Below are 22,313 nucleotides of genomic sequence, written 5' to 3' on the forward strand. Positions count from 1 at the left end.
TTATGCCTACTTTCTCCTCACATTTTAGGAAAGTGCTGCAGTGAGGAATTTCATTTTGTAATTATCTACTCTGATGCTATTTCAGTTGATTACAAACTTAATTTTGCATAAAGGTATGTCAAAATATTTCTGGCATCTTTTATTCTGATGCAATATAAGATAAAAAAAAAAAAAAGGAGTCACTATAAATAGAATATTCAGAGTATATGTTGCCCTTATTTGTGTATAGTATACATACTGCTGAATACATTCCATTTAGAAGCCTGTTATCCTATTGACTGACTATGAGTTTGAGAATCATTCCGTTCAATAATTACGAAATCATGAAAAACTATTACTCATACTTTCACTTTCCAGAGCAGATTATTTATAATGAAAGACATGAGAGTATCATTTTAAGAGATAGCATCCAAGTGCATTTGAATTAAAGACCAACTCTGCTGATTAACATCACTGCTGATGTTGCACAGAGCAAAATATTCATCATAAGCAGCTTCTTACTGTAGCAGAGTATCTTGCAATTGTAAGGTTACTAAACAAATAAAGCTTTCTGAAATTGTTTTCAACTCATCAGAATAGAAGATCCCCACCAGTGCCTGTTATATCTGCAATAGCTAACTACCCAACACAAAATAGCAGGAAGTTGGATTCACTCTTGCTGCATGTTTAAAATTTGTTTTAAAATATATAATTTTAACCAAAAATATATACAAGTTAAACCAATTCATTTTTAACATGATGTTTCTAATACAGATCCTAATGTTTTGGAAATTATATTGAAAAAGCAGTGCTGAGGTGGAAGCATGAGAGAACATTTCACAATAATTCTCTAAAATTGCAGGCAAGATTTCTGCGTTTTTGGATGCAAATATGACCCATCTAGCTTAACTGAAAACACCATAACTACACTGATTGGCAAGTGGTTAATAATACAAGCAATTTATATTTCCCCTTTGGTGAAGAAAAAATAAAATAAAGAGTTGAAATAGAGAAAAAGAATTATAAGTAAGCATAAGCATATGTTTGTTGCTAGTATGAGAAGCTGCATTTCAATATTTCACAATCACCTTGCAATATGTTGAAGAAAAACCAATTTTTTAAGCCACTGGAGCTGGATAATGTCTTTTAATGGCTGTTTTGCCCCATTACTTTTAATTTGAGTAAAAAAATAAAATAAAAATTGCAGTCTTTTGTTAGAATTGTATTACAAATAAAATACAGTGCAATTAAAGAGCTAACACTCAGCGTACAAACTAATACTCATAAAACATAGGAAGAAAATTATACGGTGCCTCTGCTACATATTAGGAAACTTCATCCTGGAACAGGCCCTATTGATCTCAGCAGAACTGTGCACAGGTGTGACTTTTTAAAACTGCAATGCCCTTAATAGATAATGATGCATTCAAGGCACCTGAAAAATTTCAAAACGTGGGGAAAACAAACAAACAAACAACAAAAATAAGCCAAATATAACACCATTTGTCCTTGTATTATTCAACATGTTTCCAGAAAAAAATACATTGCATCAGAATCAACCTAAAGCAAGTTTTATGAATGAGAAAATGCCAGCTCCACTTGCATTCTAACCATAATCATAGCATATAGTTTAATAATAAACAGAGCTATTATTAGATGGGTAACACAAACCAGATAGCACAAAACCTTCTTAGTGAGAATAAATCTTTCACTGGAAGAAACTGTGGTTTTGTCATTGTGTTCAGTGATGTCCATACGTCAGTACAGGCCAAGTGAGGATTGCTCAGACTGGAGAGTTGTCAGCAGCTGAAAAATACAAGAGCTTGTTCTGAACTGACTACTTTTTTATCCATTGCAGAAGAAACATGAGAGTGCATTTGGAGAAGAAAAGCATTGAAAGAAAATATCCTTGAGGTCAAGAAGAACAGAAAAAAATGAATTTCAGTGTTTCAGCAGAGAGGTGGGTCCATGCAAACATCACAAAGTGCAGTAACAACCAGGGCAAGATGCTTCACCTGAACTGTGTCAATCCTGAACACAAATGGAGTTTGAGTGACAAGTGGATTATGATCAGCTGTACAGAAGATCTGAGTGTCAGTAGATGAAAAACCGAATGTGAGACCCCATCTGTAGTGTTGCATTCAGCATAAGAATGACATGGATGTGCTGGAGAAAGCCCAGAGGACCAAATGGATGATCAAAGGTCTGGAGCACCTCTCCTAAGAAGACAGGTAGAGAGTTGGGACTCCAGGAAGACCTCATTGAGGCCTTCCAGTACCTAAATAGGACTGCAAGAAAGCTAGAGAGAGACTTTTTATTAGAGCATAGAGTGATAAGACAAGGGGTAGTGGCTTTAAATTGGAAGAGGATAGATTTCAACACATACAATTAAGAAAATATTTTCTATGAGGGTGGTGGGGCACTGGTTAAGGCTGCCCAGAGAAACTGTGTATTCCTGACCCTTGGAAGTGTTCACAAATTAGTTGGCTTGGACAACCTGATCTAGTGGGAGGTGTTCCTGCCCATGGCAGGGGGTTGAAGCTAGATAGCCTTATGATCCTTCCAACCCAAAACATTCTGAGATTCTATTCCACAATATCAAACATTCAGATTTGGCACTAAATCACCAGCAAAAGTGTGTCAATTTGTGTTTCTAATTTGTATCAAGAACATCTTCTCTATGCCTTCCTATAGTATTTCTCTGGGAATAGAATTAGAACAATTTTTAATGTTTTACTAAGGTCAGGATAAGCCACAGAAACCTTGTCCATTCTCTTATTTTAAAAATAAAATTAAAATACAAAGGAATACATCAGAATATTTATATCTTTGATCTATAAAGAATTAAAATTGCCACTACGTTCCTGCTTCTGAATATAAGGACTATAAACACTGCAACAACCCTCATTAATTGCAGATAAATGTCAGTTTTTTTAATGTCAAGCACAGCAAATTAGAACAATTTCCTCTTGTTTAATTCCCATTTTTAATACATTAGTGTACTTTTTTATGTTCATAAAAATTACTCCCCTGTTACTTTAGCAAGTAGTTGAGAAAGTATTTAAATTCTATTTACTAATGAATAAGTCTCTCAATATTCCCCTTGGGAAAGCAACAATTAGACGTTAATGCTATACTGGTACTCTGACCTATCCTTTCCTTTATCTGCCTTTTAAAGGCTTCTTCAATAGTTTGTTTGTTTCTTTTTTAGTCATACTGTTAATCACTTTAAGTTGATCAAATCAAATTAGATCGACTCCCACAGCCATGGCTATTAATAACTATTATGTGGCCTCAGTTCTGTGAAAGGAAGGATCTTCATTTCCTTTCCTGGACTTCTTAATTTTCACCTTTCCTGCTCCTTTTAATTTAAAAAGTAAATTGTTTCCACTGACATGTTCAAGGATATATTAAAAAAAAAAATTACCCCTTTATTGTAGCACAGAATCTTTCCAGATGGAATCTAATTTTTAAGCTTTCAAATGACTTTTAACACATTTAATAATAACTGTTATGATTATTATAATCTAAAAGATAGACTAGTCCATAATACCTCACAAATACATTTCATTTCAGAACCAAAGAAATCTACCTTGTAGACAAATATATCTTTTTCCATTTCCTTTCATATTAATATTTGCACAAAAACTATTTTTAAAGGAAATACAGAGGTACAAAATCAGGTAGAAAAATTTACAGGCGTGTATCTCACTTTATTATCTGAATACAAAAATTCTTCCTTGTTTAGGTCCCTATTGTTGGCTACATTTCAGGTTTACCTTTTCAAAAGTTATGACTTTATAAATAGAACTATCTTTGCATTTCAAACAGAGATGATTCTTGCAAATCCTATAATTGCTAACAAAACTCTGATGACAGCATGGTTAATAATTCCCATCACTTAGAGTTTTTTCATAAAGCACGACTCAGAGTTATTTTTAGTCATACTCAACTTCAAATACCTTTCCTTTGGACATCAACAACTGAAACATTTTATTCAAGAGGATTAGTCATATCCATTCCATTACAGAACAAAATTCTGAAAACTTAAAATCAACCTGTAATGTTAGCTAGGCATATATACTTAATGTCATGAGTTATGTTTAATTGGAGGGAAATAATTTGCAAAGGATACATTCAGCAATCACTACAAACAGTAACAGAGTTCCTTACTGCGTTGGCAGGAGTCAAAGTAGCAACTGAACATACCAGCACTTGCCACAGTACAAGGTGTATTTTCTTATTCCTTGAATTTCTTACCATAGATTCTTGATTCTTCATCCTATGCTTCCTGAAACTGGAAGTCAGCTAATTGCAGTCTGTCATCCTTCAGAGGTAACTGCCCTTGAAAAAAAGTTTTAGCTTAGCTTTGTAAAGCACAGTTTACAAGTAAACCAGATATATTTTCCTCTTACTTCACTGTGCATATCATTTCTTGCCAACATTTAAAGTAAGAAAAATTCTAAGCTACTAAGAGAATTTTGCTATAAACTTAAATTTATTATAATATTGCTAATGCAATTTCTTTAGAATTACATTTGGAAAATTGAATGATGTAATAATTTATAGATATCATTGTTTCTTATAAAAAAAGAAAAACTGCTTCAAAAGAAAAAAAAAATGCTACAAGCACCGTCTGAAGCTTTTCTCTTTACCAACTTCTCATTTAAATTAAACCAATTGTTTATATTTAGGTTGCTTTATGTTACCTCAGACATTAAAAAAAATACAATTCGACCACAAAAAAATTCAAAAAATGTTCATATTATTTCAGTAGAGATTTTTCATCATGCTTTTTTTTAAAATACACTATTCAAGTTGAGAAACGTGTAAACCAACTGGAGTTGTATACTACATTGTATAGTTTCTTTGGTGGGGTCAAGGAGTTTTGTTTGTCTTTCTGATTAGTATTTTGTAGACCTTATTAAATTCATATGACAAAATAATCAGCCATTCTTTGTTTTACAACTCACACTTTACACACTATTTTTAAACTCATCTGTCAAGACAAACTTTGCTTCCTTCACTTAGTAACACCTGTCTGTCAAAAACTGCATCAAATAAAAATACTTACATTTGAATGGATATGATCAAAATACATTTATAGACTCAGTATAACTGCAGGCGTCAAATAGCTGTACCAGTAGACCACCTTTAAGTTTATAGAGTTAGGTCATTTTTAATTTACATGTAGCTGATTCTGCTTTCTGTGCTCTATTGTACTCACTCTGGGACTCTGTTTACTTAAAACACTGATTCTGGATTTCTGAAGTTTGCAATGAGCATTACACGTTTCTCAAATTTACTTCAAGATTGCCTGAAATTTCCTCTTTAAATGTATCTTTGAGATATTATTTCTTTAATATTATTGATTCAAGCACAAAAACAAAATACTCTATAGCACTTACATTCTTTTACATGACTTGCACATGCATACAAATACACAAGACCTTTCTCATTACTGTCTTTATTACATTCTTTTCCTGCACAAATACACTTAGTTCTCTTCCACCTCATCACACTGTCGTACAACACCACTCCCTTTGCAGTTTCTTCCCTTTCTTATATAAGCATATTCAGTTTGCCAAGTAGTATTTAAAGTAATGTGAGTTATTAGTGAAACATTCATCTTCATATGAAAATTAAATTATTGGTTTAAATGGTTTTTTAAAAATGCACTGATTTATTGAATTGATTCTTTCTCTACAAAGAAAAGGAAAAAAAAGGTAAAAAAAGAGGAACAGCATAAAACTGAGAAAAGATAAAGGCTTCATGCACTCTTAAACAGGCAAATATCTTACGGGTAGAATGCGCCACCTGCTTACAGTCTTAAAGTGAATGGAACTTATCATAGAGATCCCGTAAGGAACAGTCACACAGTGGGTTGTGCTGTGTAACGAATGCAAATCTCACCCAATAGACCTAAGTGCAATCCAACCCAGAAATAGCAGAGCTGACTAGAGGTTACTTGCTCACTGGTGGGAGAAAGGCAGGGGGAGCAGTAGCAACAACAAAAGTTTTTAGAACTAGACACAAAATAACTATGCTGAGTTAGTAGAAGAAGCAGCCCTCTTGATACATTGCCCTTTTTCATATCTTCATCTTTCAATTAATGTCAGATAAGACATTTTCCTGTTTTCCCAAGAGTAGCTGTGGCATTTGTCATTCAGAGATGGTAAAACTTCAGACTAGCCTAAGAGAAGAATAATAAGCCATTGCTATTGACCATGCCATCAATCAAATATATGTAAAAAGAACTCAAATATAAACAAAGGAAGGTATGGGGGAATAAATCATAATAGCAACACTGAAGAACCAATGAGTGACATATGTCAGGGGGACTACATAAAGCAGTATGCTGGTGTGTTGAAAATGTATCAACTATCTTCTGCCATTAAAAAGAATTCTTTTTTTAATCACTCATCACACTTTTAAATAAAACTGGAAGATCTCACACTAGAATTAAAATCTGACTTGTCATCTATGTTATTTCTGCAGAACACGTGGAAAATGCTATGGATTTAGAGATGCTCATAATGCATGCTGATAACCTACATAACATTGCACAGTACATTCTGGAAATCAATTTTTAATACCTAAAATCCACCACATATAATTTCCCCAAGTCATTTCTATGCCAATGCTTCTAAAACTAAGAAGCAGAAAAACAGGGAAATGTGCATAAAGTAAAAAGAAGGTGCAGAGAATATAGATCATTTATGAGATACAAGCTTCAGGTGGAGTTAGCTGCCTACATCTGGCTATTTGTTTATTTAAAATGCATATCTGATATATAGTATCCAAAAAGTCACTGTAATTTATGGTCATTCTGACATCATATATGATTTTATCTTTATTGTTTTCACAAATACAGTTTAATGTCATATTTTCATATTCTCCTATAATTTATTTCAAAATGATAATAATAGTCATCCTAACAGACACTGATGTCTGAAAGTATGTCAAAGCTCATTAAAAATATATTACTTCTTTGTAATAATTACCCTAGTGATTCCATTACACTCATTTGAACAAAGTCACCATTAGTTTTAGCTACGTTTCACCATAGATTTTCTCACCGTTCCCACAAAGCTTTGTGCCTTTCTTAACTCCTCTCTGTCTAACTGAAGTCCACATCATCTTATTTCCTAAACACTTCTTCTCTCTTCTTCACAGTGACATCTTTTTAGGTAGCTCTTTGAGCACCTGCATGATTCGTGCCGTATGTTATGACTCAATAAATTACACGTTGTTACCCTAGCAGTGGATTTTGCAAGGTGGTCAGAAATTTGAGGGCTTTTGTTTTGTTTTTTATCTGCAGTGGTCATATACCAACGAAGATAAACTGTATATGATGAAAAATAACATTTTCAGAACCTGACAAGACCCTGTGCAACACAGTCTGTTTTAGGTCAGGGGTAAGAATAGTTCCCTTTCAACCTAAATATTTCTATGGTATAATAATTTTCAAAATAATAAAAAATTTAGGGATTATACTTTCTACAGTCTTTTGAGGAGGATCTGTACTCCTTTTTACATGTGTTCTTCCATGCCTTGGAATGACCCTAAAACTCTTTGAAATTCTACGACAAAAATGAAGATGGCAGCTGAGTGGAGCGCTGTGGGTGAAGCTCTGTTCCATTAAATTCCTGCCAACACCAAAGGTCAGGTCAACAGCAATACTCTCCCAGTTTCACACAGAAGAAACTGCCAGCCACACCTTTTGTTCTTAGAGCTGATAACCATTGAAATCAGATGAAATAGAATCCAGAATCTGGCCAGAAGTATTTTCTAAAAGTCAAGTAAATAATCCATGCTCTGGAAAATTCAGATGATTTCTGCAGTATCATAGAGGCAAGACACAACATTTTTACAGTCTGTAATGTTCATACCAAGTAAAAAACATTGCCTTTCCATTTCCACAACATCAAAAAATTCAAGATTCTTAAGCAGATTGTTCTCACTGTAGCTATCTCAGTTCAAAGAGCTAAGTGAATACTGAGTTATCTTCATAAATATTAGACTACATACTCCAGTAATAATCCCATCATGAATCTGCAGCATTATTTGTCCTGTTGGATTAGTTCAGTCTGTAATAGGTCGCTGGCACATTGCTCTAGCAGTCAGTGACTCTTAGAACTCCTGATTACACAATTACACTCAAAAGCCTCATTATTTCAAAAAGTTTTATCATCAACTTATCATTTTTATGTCACTTTGAAGACAATTCCACAAGCCTGTTCTTACAGGATTAGCATCACGGTCCATAAATATACTTTGTTTAACTCTAAAGGCTATTAAAATCTCACAATTTGAAAAAAAAAAATGTAAACAAAATCTTCCACATCCAAAAGAAATGGGCAAATGGGTTTGGTAGAGCATCTTTCAAAACATCAAAATTTTGTCCTTCTTAGTTAACTGAGGTTTAAACAAACAAAGTACAAACAAAGCACGCTATAGCTTTATCATCACATGCTGTGATCTATTTAGATTTTATCAAGTAAACAGGAAAATTTAAAGTCAATTTTTGAGTGAAGAATTTCCAATGAATAAGAGCATTTTCAGTGACAGTACTCACAGTTTTATACACATTTGCCTCCTGAACCACTGTCAATAATCAACCTAGAATTAATGGTATACAAATAGCTATTAATAATCACATATGAGTCATATCATCATAGCCATTAGATAGAAGAAGTAGACACATTAAGGGCCGTATTTAAAGGCTCTTCTTCCTTCACTGCATTTAACTGTGGTAGAGGAGTTGCATATACAGATACTATCCATTAAAAGAAAATAGTGGTTGCCTCTCACCATAAAGTGCACTGTAAATGTAAATCTTCCTTCAGTTTGTATTTCTCTCTTTCTCATCCCTATCTCCTCACAGCCTAAGGAGCAAAATGATGTAATGACATAGGCCTACAACATTCTACAGCCCCATTCCTCTTTGTGTAACTTGACCACTAACAATATCATTTCCTAGAGTGAATACTTAGGCTGCCTTTGACCCACCTACAGTTCACCTTGGTTCCAGCAAACCAGCCACCAGCATCTTCTCTACATAGATGTAGCTTTGTGTAGAGAAGCTGAACACAGGGAGGTCAGTGCCTCCTAGAGTATCTTTGACTGAAGAAGGTTCCAAATATATTTAGTCAGGTTGAGTTAACATATGGCTTTTATGCAGCATATTTAATGGACTGTCAGTAGGAAGCAATCAAGTAGAATCCTAGTTCTAACTTAAAAGCCATTTTTGTTAAAAGAAACATAACATGGAACCTGTCCTCCTTATATTTTCTTTACTTGCTAGAAATATATATATATATATTCCTTTTATATTTTATATATATATATATATATTCCATATATAATTAATATATATATTTATTCCTTTTAGAACTCCCCAAAAAAAGAAAAAAAAAAACACTAAGAAAAAGGCAGGTCCATCTAGATACAGAAACATTTCAAAGACATTTCTAGCTTGAAAATAAATTGTTAAAATACTGTATTTCCATTGTAATTTAGCCTTAAAATTATGTCAATAAATTGCATAGAACATTTGCAAGCAAAGAAATACATAAAAGCTGTTCTCAGGTTTTGGTTTTTAATAGCCTATTTCACAAAGCAATGGCCACACAGTACTTGAGATATTTCAAAAAGTCTCCCAAGAAGAGTAAAGAAATGTTAAGATTTTCATTCTGAAAGCAGTTTGCTGATGATGCACCAAGGAAGGAAGTCAGATAGAGACCAATCAGATAGAAATAATGCTGGAGATTACAGAGCAGACTCAGTGAGGAACAATAAGTTTGAGTTCTTTGAGTTCCCTTGGATGCCCTAGTTTTATGATGACCTTCAAAAGCTGAACACAAACATGACTTCAAGATGCATAAGCCATTCCCAGTTTTATACATTCAACCCAGAAATATAACCATGTAGTTTTTATCACCTAAACAATGCTTTGAATTGCCTTTAGGATTTAGCTAAGAATCACAACAGTTCCAAGCAAAGCAGTGTTTGTGTTTTTCAGGACTGCATTAATTGAGGAAACTCTTTCAAGAAAAACTCTTATTCAATGCTTGTACATCTACTAAATGGCAAAAATAGTAATTAGCTTGATATAAAGTTGGAGAATATATTTGAAGGCAACCAAAATCCTTTTCTGTTTTTTATTAGCAGAACAATGAAGAAAATTAAATAACACAATAAAAGAAAGTCTAGATACACACAATAAATGAAAGTCTAGATGAGTTTCATCAAAAGCAACATTAAAAAAAATTAGAAAAAGCAAAGAAGCAAAATGAAGAAAGCCAGGGATTTTATCACTGAGGAGTAGTCTTAAAAAGTAAATTATACTTTCAAAGCTCAGATCCTAACTTCAAATGATTTCCATTTGGCAATCAGCTACCAGCAGCCATGTCAGCAGCAGCAGGCAGTGCAACACAAAATAAAATTCACATAGCAGAATAGACTATCCTTAGAAGTCAGCATCCACACTACACCCACCAGAGATACTACTTTTCAACTGTCCAGTAGATAGGTTGTGCTGAAGAACATTTGCATTTCCTTTTCAAAAATCATGCGCTCAGGAACTTGGAAAATATACTGGACAGTTTTTGTGAAGAAGTTCAACTCGAAACATTATGGTTTTGAAGTACTCTGAACAACAGTGTAACATCAAGCATTCAGGATGTCCAATAGACAGAATGCTATAGAAAACAAAAGCAGATCATTACCATATATCGAATGGAGATGCTGGAAATATTTAAGTACATCAATTTAGTATTTAATATTTATGACTTCCTGTTCTTCTAGAAGAGGCTCATAACATGGGATCCATTTTCATTAAAGGATTAGAGGTAACTATGTAAAAATTTTAAAAAATACATTTTGAAAGTAAACATAATTCTTATGTGTATACTCCTTATTTGAGAAAGATTTGGTACTATCATTTTCCTCCTCTTCAGTTTTCCCCTTCATTTCTCATAATTTAAATTCTTCAGTTTCATATTTTAGATTCCGTGAACAAAATATTTCAATACATTACACAGGCATATTTTTCCATAAGCAACAGAACTAATGACACTTGGTTTCCAACAGCTTCATGTTACATGGTTGAATTATTTTATGTCTAATAAGTGAATTCTCTAATTGAAGCTATTCTTCTAGCTAGGGATTCATATTGTGCTTTGATGAGTCTTTTCACTAAGCAATAGGCTCTCATTGCTCCTTAGAGGGACTAGGAAACTCTCTCGTCTATGCAGATACCTTCGTGATCACAGTAGAAATTTATTTTGAGACTATCACTTTTTCTTGTATTTAAGTTGGTGTGTTTCAAACAGAGGAAGCAAAGGAAGAGGACTGTGCACTGGCACAGAATAAACACAAACCTAGCCAAAGGCTTTACAAAATGTTAAATAAAAAATACCAACAAGTTTTGCACTATTTCTAGCTGTTTTAGAGTTAAGTATAAAGTATGATGTAAAAGTTTTTCTGTCAACAGACTGATTTCTTGACAAAAATGTCACAGTCTGAATGTTAAGTTAATCTGTCCTTTCCAACTTTTTTTTGTATAGTTGATTATCCCTTAGTAACTTTTGCACTTATAACAGAATCATAGAATGATGTAATTGTAAGGGCTGGAAGGGACCTCATAGAGTCCAGCCTCCCTGCAAAGCAGACTACCAACAGCAGGCTGCACAGGTAGGTGTCCAGGTGGGTCTTGAATATCTCCAGAGAAGGAGACTCCACAACCAACCTGCTCAAGATGTTTCAGTGCTCTGCCACCCTCACCGTGAAGTTCTTTCACATATTGGTGAGGAACTTCCTACCCTTCTGTTTATGACCATTTCCCTTTGTACTTTTCCCACAGGCCATTGAAAAGAGATTTGCCATGCCTACTTAATTCCCACACTTAAGACGCTTACAAACAGTACACAGATCCTGTCCAAGCCTTCTGAAGGCTGAACAGACCCCGTTTGCTGGGGCTGGACTCTCTCCAGGAGATCCTTGTCTTTCTTCTACTGAGGAGCCCAGAGCTGGATACAGTCCTCTAGGTGAGGCCTGACCAGGGCAGAGTAGAGGGGGAGGATCACTTCCCTTGACCTGCTGGCCACAGCATTTCATAGAGCAAAATAATTTCTAAACATTTCAATACTGCTTACATTTTCATAGGTTTCTCTCTACTCATGTAAATTCTACAAAAATAAAAAGGTCTAACAACAAACATAAGTGGGTTTAAAGTTATGAGGAATCTAATAGCCATATACAAAATTGTCCTAAGGAGAAAAACATTATTATAAACAAGAACTCTTTAGTCCATGGAGAGCTAATAAGATGAAAGATCAAGATCTTTACAGATTGCATTGGGGTATGAAGAATATATCAAATTTGCAGAGAAATTTTAATTTATTTTTATAGTAGTATTATATTTAATTCTTTGAATACACTGTGTTAATCTTGATTTGAATAAGGAAAGTAGTTTCAAACGTGTTTTAAATGCACCGAGTCAAACTGAACAGATTAATGTTTTTCTTTTCAGAAGAGTAAATATAGAATATCAGAAACAGGAAAACTGATGTGATATAAAATAAGACTGTAATTCAGTACAAGATTTCCCTAAGATCAATTAGCAAAATTCCTGATATAAACTTCAGGATGCATACAACGGGATAGTCAAAGAACTGTAATGTTTTAAAACTCTGCAGTGTTTCTGAGTACACACCATTACACTCCAACAAGCAAGGAGGAGAAATAATTAGTTTTCACACAACACTGACTTTAATATCAAAGGTACTGCTTGTAGTCATTGAAAAAAGTAGGCAGAAATACTTTCATGTAATATGTTCAGTTAATTTTTCAGTTCCATTCGTTATTTAAAGTAATTTATCTTAGGACTGTGACTAGAAACAAAATTACATTTTCATTAAGATTCAATATTTTTCTTGATGAGACAGAGAGATTTTGGTGTACTGCAGTACTTGATTTTCTGTCTGTTCCTTGGTCCCACCCTATTTCTGCTTTATGCTGAAAAAACAGGTGTTGAATGGAAAATAAAATGATAAGAAATCCAGTCTAACATGTACCTATGATGATTGCTAATGTAGTGATTTTCAGCAAAATTAAAAAAAAAAAATAGAAGACAACTTAATTATCAATTGATAACCAGTAAACATATATAGACAAGTTCTATTATTGTTTACTGCAGAGCAATCTGTTGCTATCTTCACTGAATGTTTATACTATAATTTTTTTCATTTTTCATTTTTAAATGAAATTCCCTTGTAAAATGATTTGCAGATTTCAGCTGAGTTAAACAACTCAAACTGCCTACAGTAAGTGAAGACTCACTGTTACTAGACACTTTTCAGAATTAAATCTACCAAGTGCATACTCATATTTTCTATTCAATTACTGGAAGAAAAAGAAAATATTCCAAAGAAAACATAGACAAATGTAAAATGCCTAAGCTCAGCCTACTTAGTATCAATAAACTGACAGTAGAGGATCTGTTACTAAAGAAAATATTTCTTTAAAACCTCTCTTAAAAAAATATCTCTTTAAAATGAGGAAAAGGACCAGAAGTATTCCCTAGCCAATTTACACTATGGTGTTCAACTTGCAACTTTTTTCTGTTAGCTAAAACAGCATGATGGCTTGAAGTTTGTTAAATTGCCAAAAATTACATTAAGATTTGAATTTTTGAATTAATGTTTTTCTCCACTGTTTATTTATACAATCTTTCCTTTTTGGATGAACAATGAGAGAAAAAAAAAATCACACTGAAGAAAGACTATGACAGTACGGATAGACATATTAAAATAGAGGAACCAAGACTGGATGTTGTGAAGAACCAAGTATTTCACTTAACTACACAGCCAGCTAGCTAACAAACATTTAGAATCTTCAGAAAATGATCTGGGAGAAGTACATTAAAAGTATAGTATACAACTGTCATTGTATCATTGTCATTGTAAGGAATAAAACCTTATTATATAAGTTGTAGAAACAAAATTATTTAGATTGGATAAAAGCCATAGGTCATCGGGTCCAACCATCATCCAACGAAACCCAACCCTAAACTATACTCCTAAGAGCCTAAACATATTAAATATCTGCAGGGATGACCACCACCCTGGGCAGTCTATTTCAATGCTCAGCCACTCTTCTCATGCAGAAAATCTTCCAGAAAACTAAACTAAGCCTTTTCTGGCGAAACATGAGGTCATTCCTTTGTGTCCTATCACAGAGGTAGGAGGACTGACGCTCTCCTACCTACAACCTCCTTTCAGGGAGTTGTAGAGAGTTATGGGTTCTGCTCTCAGATTCCTTTTTTCAAAACTGAACCAAAGATCCCACATCTCTTCTTCATAAAACATCTGACTTCAGTTTTCTTTAAAAAAAGATCTGTGAAATTCAAATATTATTATGAACATTAAAACATTAAAAAGATGGCATGTCCATAACAGTAAATTAATCAGTATTTTTACATTCAAGAAGTACTTCCACCTGTTTAAATTTCTGGCATATAGAGCTTCATATGGGAAGGTCTTCTGAGCTTTAGAAGAGCTGATTTTTCTCTCATCAAGCAAGTACAATGTTCTGCGCCAGAAGTAAGCTCCAACATTGTGAGCTAAAAGAATATAAGTAAATGTATCTTCTTGATACTCTGTTGATTTCGCTACTGAACCAGAGTGATCATAAGTAGAAACTTTCACTCATACTTTCTAATCCACACAGAGAAGCTTCAGTGTTTATCTCAGTCTACATAGCAACACATGAATGCTCATTAAGCCTGCAGTTAAAGCACCAGCATCAGAAACAGGGACGCACAGGTTATGAACCTCCCTTCAGCGCTGCTTCAATAAATAGGCTTGTCCACATTTCAATAAAATAATAATAATTACTTGTGAAAAGAATTATCTTAAAGTTTTTGAAATGGCATACTGATTATAACATCAAGCTCAACATAAAATAATATAAACACTATAAAAAATAGGCCGCAAATGAAAATATATGAAATCTTACCTCGTAGAAAGTAATAGATTTGTTTCATTGTAGCAGAACTGGGAGTGAGAGTACATAAACTAAGACAATTTTAATGCATTTTATAGGAAAGCTTTATGAGTACACTCACAATTACTATATCTGGCCAGACAGCTCTGCAAAATGAAGAGCTGACTGCTTTGTACATCAAGTCTTAAAACTTCTTCCCTTAGAGAGCACAGTGTTCTTAGTCTGACATTTTTGCAACTTTCCACGTCCTTAGATAAAGGCTATATACTAACACAGTGCTTTCCATTTGGCAATGGTTTGGTGGGCAAGATGACAATAACAATTTCAGACATCAGAGAGGGAACATTCCCCACTGAGTACTCTATGTATCCCACACAGATGATATGAAAAGCTTCTGAATGACTACGGCCCAAATAAAAGATGAAGTTATCTGTAGCCTCTGCATCCTGCCTTTCTGCACACTGTTTTGAACCATATGCAAACATGTTACACACTAAAACAAAAAAATTATCTGAGCCATCATAAGCCATTCTATTTTTCTTACATTTCCTCATTTATCTCATATCCATACAAGTTTCTACATATCACATCAACTCTATTTATCTGAATACCAATTGCATCATATTTTCACTGTTTGTAGAATGAAAAAAAATGACTTTCTGATCATTGAGCTCTTGGTGAGTGATGGTTCCTAGCAACCTAGTGTATTTCCACTGGCTGACACAATACATTGACTGGAATTTTCATGATACGCATCACTTATTAAGGAGCAGAAATTCTTTAGTGGAAGGTTCTTTAAAAGTATAATCATATTCATTTGTAGTTTTCATATCAATTTCAAATATATAAATGCATAAGTACTGTAACTCAATTTGATTCAGAATATAATGCAATTTTACTAATTTCTATACTAGACATAAAAAGATTGGGTCCCTTATAACGGACTATATGGCTCATTAATATTACTAGGGAACTGTCATACAAAAAAGTTACTTCTGACTTTTCCCATGTATTTTGCAGGATTAAGCTAAATTGTCTTTTGCATTATTTATTGCATAATTTTTAAATGTCTTTGTCACAGTCATTGTGAATCTACAGCTTAACATCAAAAGAAAATAGGAGAAAAATCAAGCTATACAATTCAGGACAGACAAGTAATAAGTACAGATATTGTCAATTCCATCAACCATTCAAATTCCATCAAACAATGGCCAGTTGTTTTCAAAATCTGCAGATGTAATCTTTCAATATTTCAAAGCTGCAGGAAAATGTTACAACCCAGTAGCTCAATTCCTATCTAAGTTACAAAACCATAACATAAGTTAATAGAACTGTGAATGCAACATATACAGATTGAAGTATTTGTACACATGGGTAGGCAGATGATATATGCACATTTTAAAAAATGTGAAAGCTTATGGTACTATTTGGATTTTTAAATTTAGTAAATAACATGTTAGTCGTTCAAAGAAAAGTCTTGACATAAGCCATATACCATCAAAATATACATCTGCCTTAGCTCTTCATAGAAGTAATCTGTTTACTGTTCTCAAATGTTGGACCATTCAGAAGAATACACATCTTACCATTTATGCACTCTATTATGTTGTGATGCTATAATATTCCTAAGAGGAAAAGAAAGTTTTCTTAAGACTGATACAGTGCTGTTTTGCACTTGCTCATTATTCAAGGCCATTACATACATATTTTGCATCTTTGTTTTCAACTACCATACAGCTTTTGTAAACAGACATATTTAATTAAAAAAAGATTAAAAATTATTCCAATGCTCTTCAAAGAATTTCCTTTTTTGCTGTGCAAAACACAACTATGACCAATAGATGTTAAAAAAAAAAAAAATTCAACAGAAAGTTACTTTAGGCTGTTTTCTGCCAGTCATAATATGTACTTTTGCAAAAGCTAAAGTTAAAACTCTGAAAGAACAGTCTTTCTTACACAAGTAGATAACTAAAGCAATTCTTTAATGTATTTTTCAGCTCAGGATGCACTTTTACTTAAATGATAACATTTACTTGAAAAACAAACATCTCTGATTCAAATATGTATTTTTATATGTAGACTATTTCATGGGGGGGGTGGGAGGAGGAGTTTTAGCATAATGTTTTTCTTTTTTTCAGTTAATTAAGTGCAAATATTTTTTTCCTTCATTATATTTTCTTGTGCCTATAATATCTACTGTTTAATGTAAAGATATTTCCTACAAACCATTCCCCAGTCTGATTTCACTCTTATTGTCTCTGGTAAGAAAAGAGCCTTTATATTGATATAAAATACCAGGATTGCCTTTCTAAAATAGTTACAAGTAGGTTCATTTTACATGCCAAAGTATGCACTCCTATTGTCATATGGAGACTCTTCTTCTGTGGGACTGTATGAAAGAGTAAGAAAGTACAGATGCAATAATATCCCAATAAAGATTCTAGATTTACAAGGATTTATTTTTCTATTTGCAGCCCAAATTCAATATCAAATATAATGCATTCTACAAACAAAAAAGTGGTAGGCAAGAAATTCATTCCTCCCTTAAAGAAAGTAGCTATTTCATGAAAATTATCTCCACTCACCAGCAACACTTCAGTTAAAGTAGCTGATACTGAATGCAACAAGAGAATTAAGAAAATCTCTGTGCAGATTTATCTGCTGGTTAAGCCTGAGGTATACAATTTTATTATTTTAAACTTTCCATTTGCTAGAGAACATGTGTCTAGTTCACAATATATCACGTATATAGCATATATTTAGATACATAGTCTAAATGTAGATTCACAGTCTAAATACATAGTTTGCACTGTAAACAATGCATTCTATTTTCATGGAAACTACAACAGATAAAAGAGCACAAAAATACTAGTTGACAGGAAATTCTCAGCTACATAACACTATATCCCAGTACAGTCACCACCATTAGCTATACATTTTTGCCAATGATGATCAAGATCCTGCATGCCGCACTAAGAAAAATGAGATGACGTGCTGCCAATGTCACCACTGCTGAAACATACCACCACCACTACAGTGTGCTCACATCCACTCTTTGGTCACCATAAATATTCATTAAGCATTGATTAATGTCAGTGGGGACCATTTTTTCTGCATGAAGGAATTCAATGGCATACCTTCACTCACTTCACAAGAGCGTCTGTGTCAGTCACCATGTTGTCAGATTATTTCTCTGCTTACCGCAACAAAATGTAATAGAATAGCATCTATCATATAGCACCAACATCCACTTCCAACATCATGGGTCAAGGCAAAAAAAATAGAAGCACTACTTTCAGAGCAGCTCTCATAATTAACTAACCTGTCCATTTGACTATAGATAACCTGTAGTTACAGTGGCTACTCCTATACTTGAAAAAAATAACACTCTACAAACACTGCATAATAAATCCAAGAAGAGTTAATATTTCTTCCGCTGGCCCAACAGAATACTGACACTTCACAAGAGTATCTCCTAAAAATGTAGTCATTCTTCTTTGAGCTTTATTATGCCTGAAATAGTGAGTTGCAAAAATAATGAAATCTTTCTACCCAGCAGCTGAATCCTGTGCTGAACTTCTTTCAAACTGCACAGTTCATAAGCACTGTTATAAATACATATTTTCCTTATTGATTCTAAATACAAAAAACAAACACAATAGGAGAAGTACTTTTTAAGTTATTTGTATAAGGGTAAAAAATGTTTTCTAGGATTAAAATATTGCTGTCTTATTAATATCTGTACAAGGCAATGGAAAAATGCACTGATGCAAGCATCCGCAGTTCTTTTGCTCATCAACTAGATTTTCAGAAGGGTCCATTCAGATTAATAAATTTTCACACTAGGCTGCAAATCAAATCATTACTGCCTGCTCAGAATGCCTCAAAGTAGCTCCACACTGACAACTATAATGAATAGAGAATAAAGCCTCAAAATTGCTATTTAGCAATTCTTAGTTCCTAGACATAGTAACAACGAACAGGACAACAGGGGCACCCTTCAGAGGAGGAGGAATTGTGTGCAATTGTGCCTCAGATGAGGAATGTAGAATCATTAATACTAGTTTATTATATGCTATTTTAATCTCTCACACCATGAAACACAAGAAGATGGAAGAAGAATCCAATAGTAACTGCCACAACACCATGCTGATTTTCATTAAATTTGTTGAAAGGGGACTCAGCATGAAATTATTAAACTGCTTTCAAAGGCAAATGACTAAAATGGTTCATCTATTTATAGCCATTGTTCTCAATCTTTTTTTATAGTGACACCTGCTAGTACCTTCTACAGTTAAGATTCTGTCAGCCTTTCCTCAATAACTCACTTTTTCCAGTCATCTTTACTGACAAATTGAATTAATTTTAAAATTAGAAGATATTAAGAAATGGTTTTAAGAAAAGGAAGAAATCACCTACCCATCATCTGACTGTTTTTCAAGTTCTAAAACTACCATCAGTCCTAACTGGTTTCAAACTGATTTTTGCACTTTCATGACCCAGGTACAAACTGTCTTTAAACAGCAAATTTGTAGAACAGCAGCTTTATTAAATGAGATATATCGTTCATATAGCTATCTCACATTATAAAATAAAATAAGACTTATATGGACAGCAATACAGGAGAATTTTATGCTTAGAAAAATGCCTATAAAGAGAAAATAAGCTTTTATTTTTCAGTGAACTTAACATTACCCTAATATTAGGCTGCCATAGTACCTCTGAAGAAGGTTTTGAAAATACACGATATTTAAGAATGATCTAAAAGTTGGTAACTAGCTTTCTATAGCTACTGAGAAAATTGTATTCTGTTACACTTTCCAACCACATCATTCAAGGCATTCTTGGTGTACCATAAAATAATGGTAAATAAGCTCCAATGAAAATAAACCAGACAAGTCATCATCATTTTCTTCCATTATTTTTCACCATCCACACATTGAAAGCATGTCCCTATTACATTAAAAAAGTCCCTATCCATGATGTATTAAGCCTGGATCCTTGCTTATCCAGACAAATTGACTTACCAGCTCTCCCAGCTGATCAATCTGAAGAATCAGAGATTTTTTCTTGAAAAGCTAGCAGAGGATGGTAGTGTCTTGTAAAAAGAAAGGTGTGAATCATGTGTAGTATTTGAAAGCATCCAAAGATTGATATTACTTTCAAACAAACCACTTCTGCAGTTTAATCATTATACATATTAAAAAGAAAAATATAATTTTAAAAAACTGTCTTACTGAGCTACTTGAAATTTCACTTCTCACTATCATTAGTCAAAGGACAAAAACCTAACCTCTCTTGGACTCCTTCCTTTGCAAAATTCTTATGCTTAAACAGCAACACTTTTAACTGCACAACTCACTGCTGTTTGTTTGCTGTCTGTACCAGATCACTACAATCTGTCTGGGTATATTGCAATTATCATCAAATATTTTCTTAAATAAATCACTTCCTCGGTGAATCACAGAACTGATTATTCCTTTGGTATAAAACATACAGTTATTAATGTTTTTAACTTTCTACTTATTACACAAAATACCAATATCTGGTCTATTTAAAAACTAAACATGGGAAGACATTATTAACAGAATGATTTTTTTTTTTTTATTTGTAACTAGTATCCAAATGCTTTTTCTTGTAACTCTCTGAAGCAATTTTCATTACATTCAATTCTAGCATATTTCTGGATGGAACATGAAAGTGGTCCTTCTTCATGATATGAACACTATGTAGATTTGTTATCTAGATTTCAGTAGGATTGTATACATCATTATTATATATGTTTAAATAGTACTAAATTATATACAGATGATAGATTACATAGGTCCTATTTTAACTTGATAAACAATTGGAGATTTGGGGCAATCTCCTTTCTATTTACTATGTTTTCTCAGTTTTCTAATTTATACTAATAAAATGTACAAATCATTTATAGTACCAGAGTGAGTGCTGGTTTAGAGATGCACATGACTGTCTGTCTGAGATCTTTAAATGTAAGGTTATGCAGGTAGGGACTACTACTGCAAATAATGCTAGTACATCAAAGCAAGTATTCTGAATTTGCAGAACCCGTTATTTTCATTTAGTTAATGCTTTCTAAGGATAAACATAAACCAAAGCACAATAAAACACAGGTTATTTAAATTACCTGATTTTCCTGTAGCTTACAGTTCAATACGTTATCATGCAAATTGAAAAATACCTCCCTGGTTAGCTTTAAAAGCCCAATAATGAGTCTGTGTCAAAGGAAACCCTGACAGAATTGTAAGATGACTACCTGAGAAGTAATACAAATTCTTATTGCCACATACAGAGTTCAAGCCTTTTTCCCCATTAGAAGTATCTTTAACATTTTATGAATCAGAGCTATCATGAGCTTTGCATTTAAATGTGTGTAAATGGCAATTAATAGCAGGCAACTGCTGAGTTTAAATTGATTACTGTGTCTCATTTTGTGATAGCCTTAAATTTATCTGTGAGCATAAGTTCTGTAAAAAATGAATTGACTTTCTAAACAGCAAGATGTGAGGAACTTAAGCAGCTGGATGCTGGAGTCACATGCTAAATTCCCAGTAAATCACATTTTGATTTTTTCATAGAGACTGACATATGTTTAAAAGCAGGAATAGATTATAATTTTTCACTCCCTTTTCATGCACTGGTGTTCAGATAAAAAGATCCTTTAAAGATACAGAAACCAAAGGTACAGAAACAAAAAAATCACACCTAAGCATGGATGTTTTCTAGAGGAAGTTGTCCCTACCCATGGCACTGGGTTGGAAGTAGATGATCTTTAAGATCTAGTACAACACAAATCACTCTGTAATTCTCTGAAGCATTTTGAAAAACACTACAGGGGAGGGGAGAGGAAAAACATAAACTCAATTATCAATTTTGTCATCCCATTCTACTTAAAAATACAAGTTCTCAGGTTTATACAGCTGCCTGTTTTAGAGTCACATGGATGTTTCTTCTCACTCTATTAATTTCATTAGCGACAATATTAGGAAAATACAGCTAAAATCTCCAGTAAAATAAATAAAATACCTTTTATTGATGCTTTTATTTGTTTCTCTCCCAAATGAAGCACACTATGATTAATTTGTCAGAAACAGCCTGCAACAAGAAACAAACAAACAGACAAACAAAAAATTTGAAAAAGAGAAATACTAAATGAATAGTATGTCCTCAGTTTACTTTTTTTTTTTAATGAGTAATAAGTATCTGTAAATATAAATATCTGTAAAATACTCTGGCGACATTTTATTTTCAAATACAGTTCAATCTGCATTTTAAATTATCTCTCACTGTCCGTCTCATTATCT

At 33.4% G+C, this 22,313-nt stretch overlaps 1 long non-coding RNA gene across 1 annotated transcript; it reads right to left on the reverse strand.

Moving 5' to 3' along the window:
• Positions 1-769: 769 nt before the first annotated feature.
• LOC107313622 lies at positions 770-22,106 on the reverse strand. Its single transcript, XR_001555096.2, has 3 exons — positions 22,036-22,106; positions 4,240-4,323; positions 770-1,785 (listed from the first exon to the last, which is right to left on the reverse strand). It is a non-coding gene; the product is annotated as an uncharacterized LOC107313622 (long non-coding RNA).
• Between the last annotated feature and the right edge of the window lie 207 nt (positions 22,107-22,313).

The sequence above is a fragment of the Coturnix japonica genome, chromosome 4 (assembly GCF_001577835.2).
Source record: "Coturnix japonica isolate 7356 chromosome 4, Coturnix japonica 2.1, whole genome shotgun sequence".
NCBI lineage: Eukaryota > Metazoa > Chordata > Aves > Galliformes > Phasianidae > Coturnix > Coturnix japonica.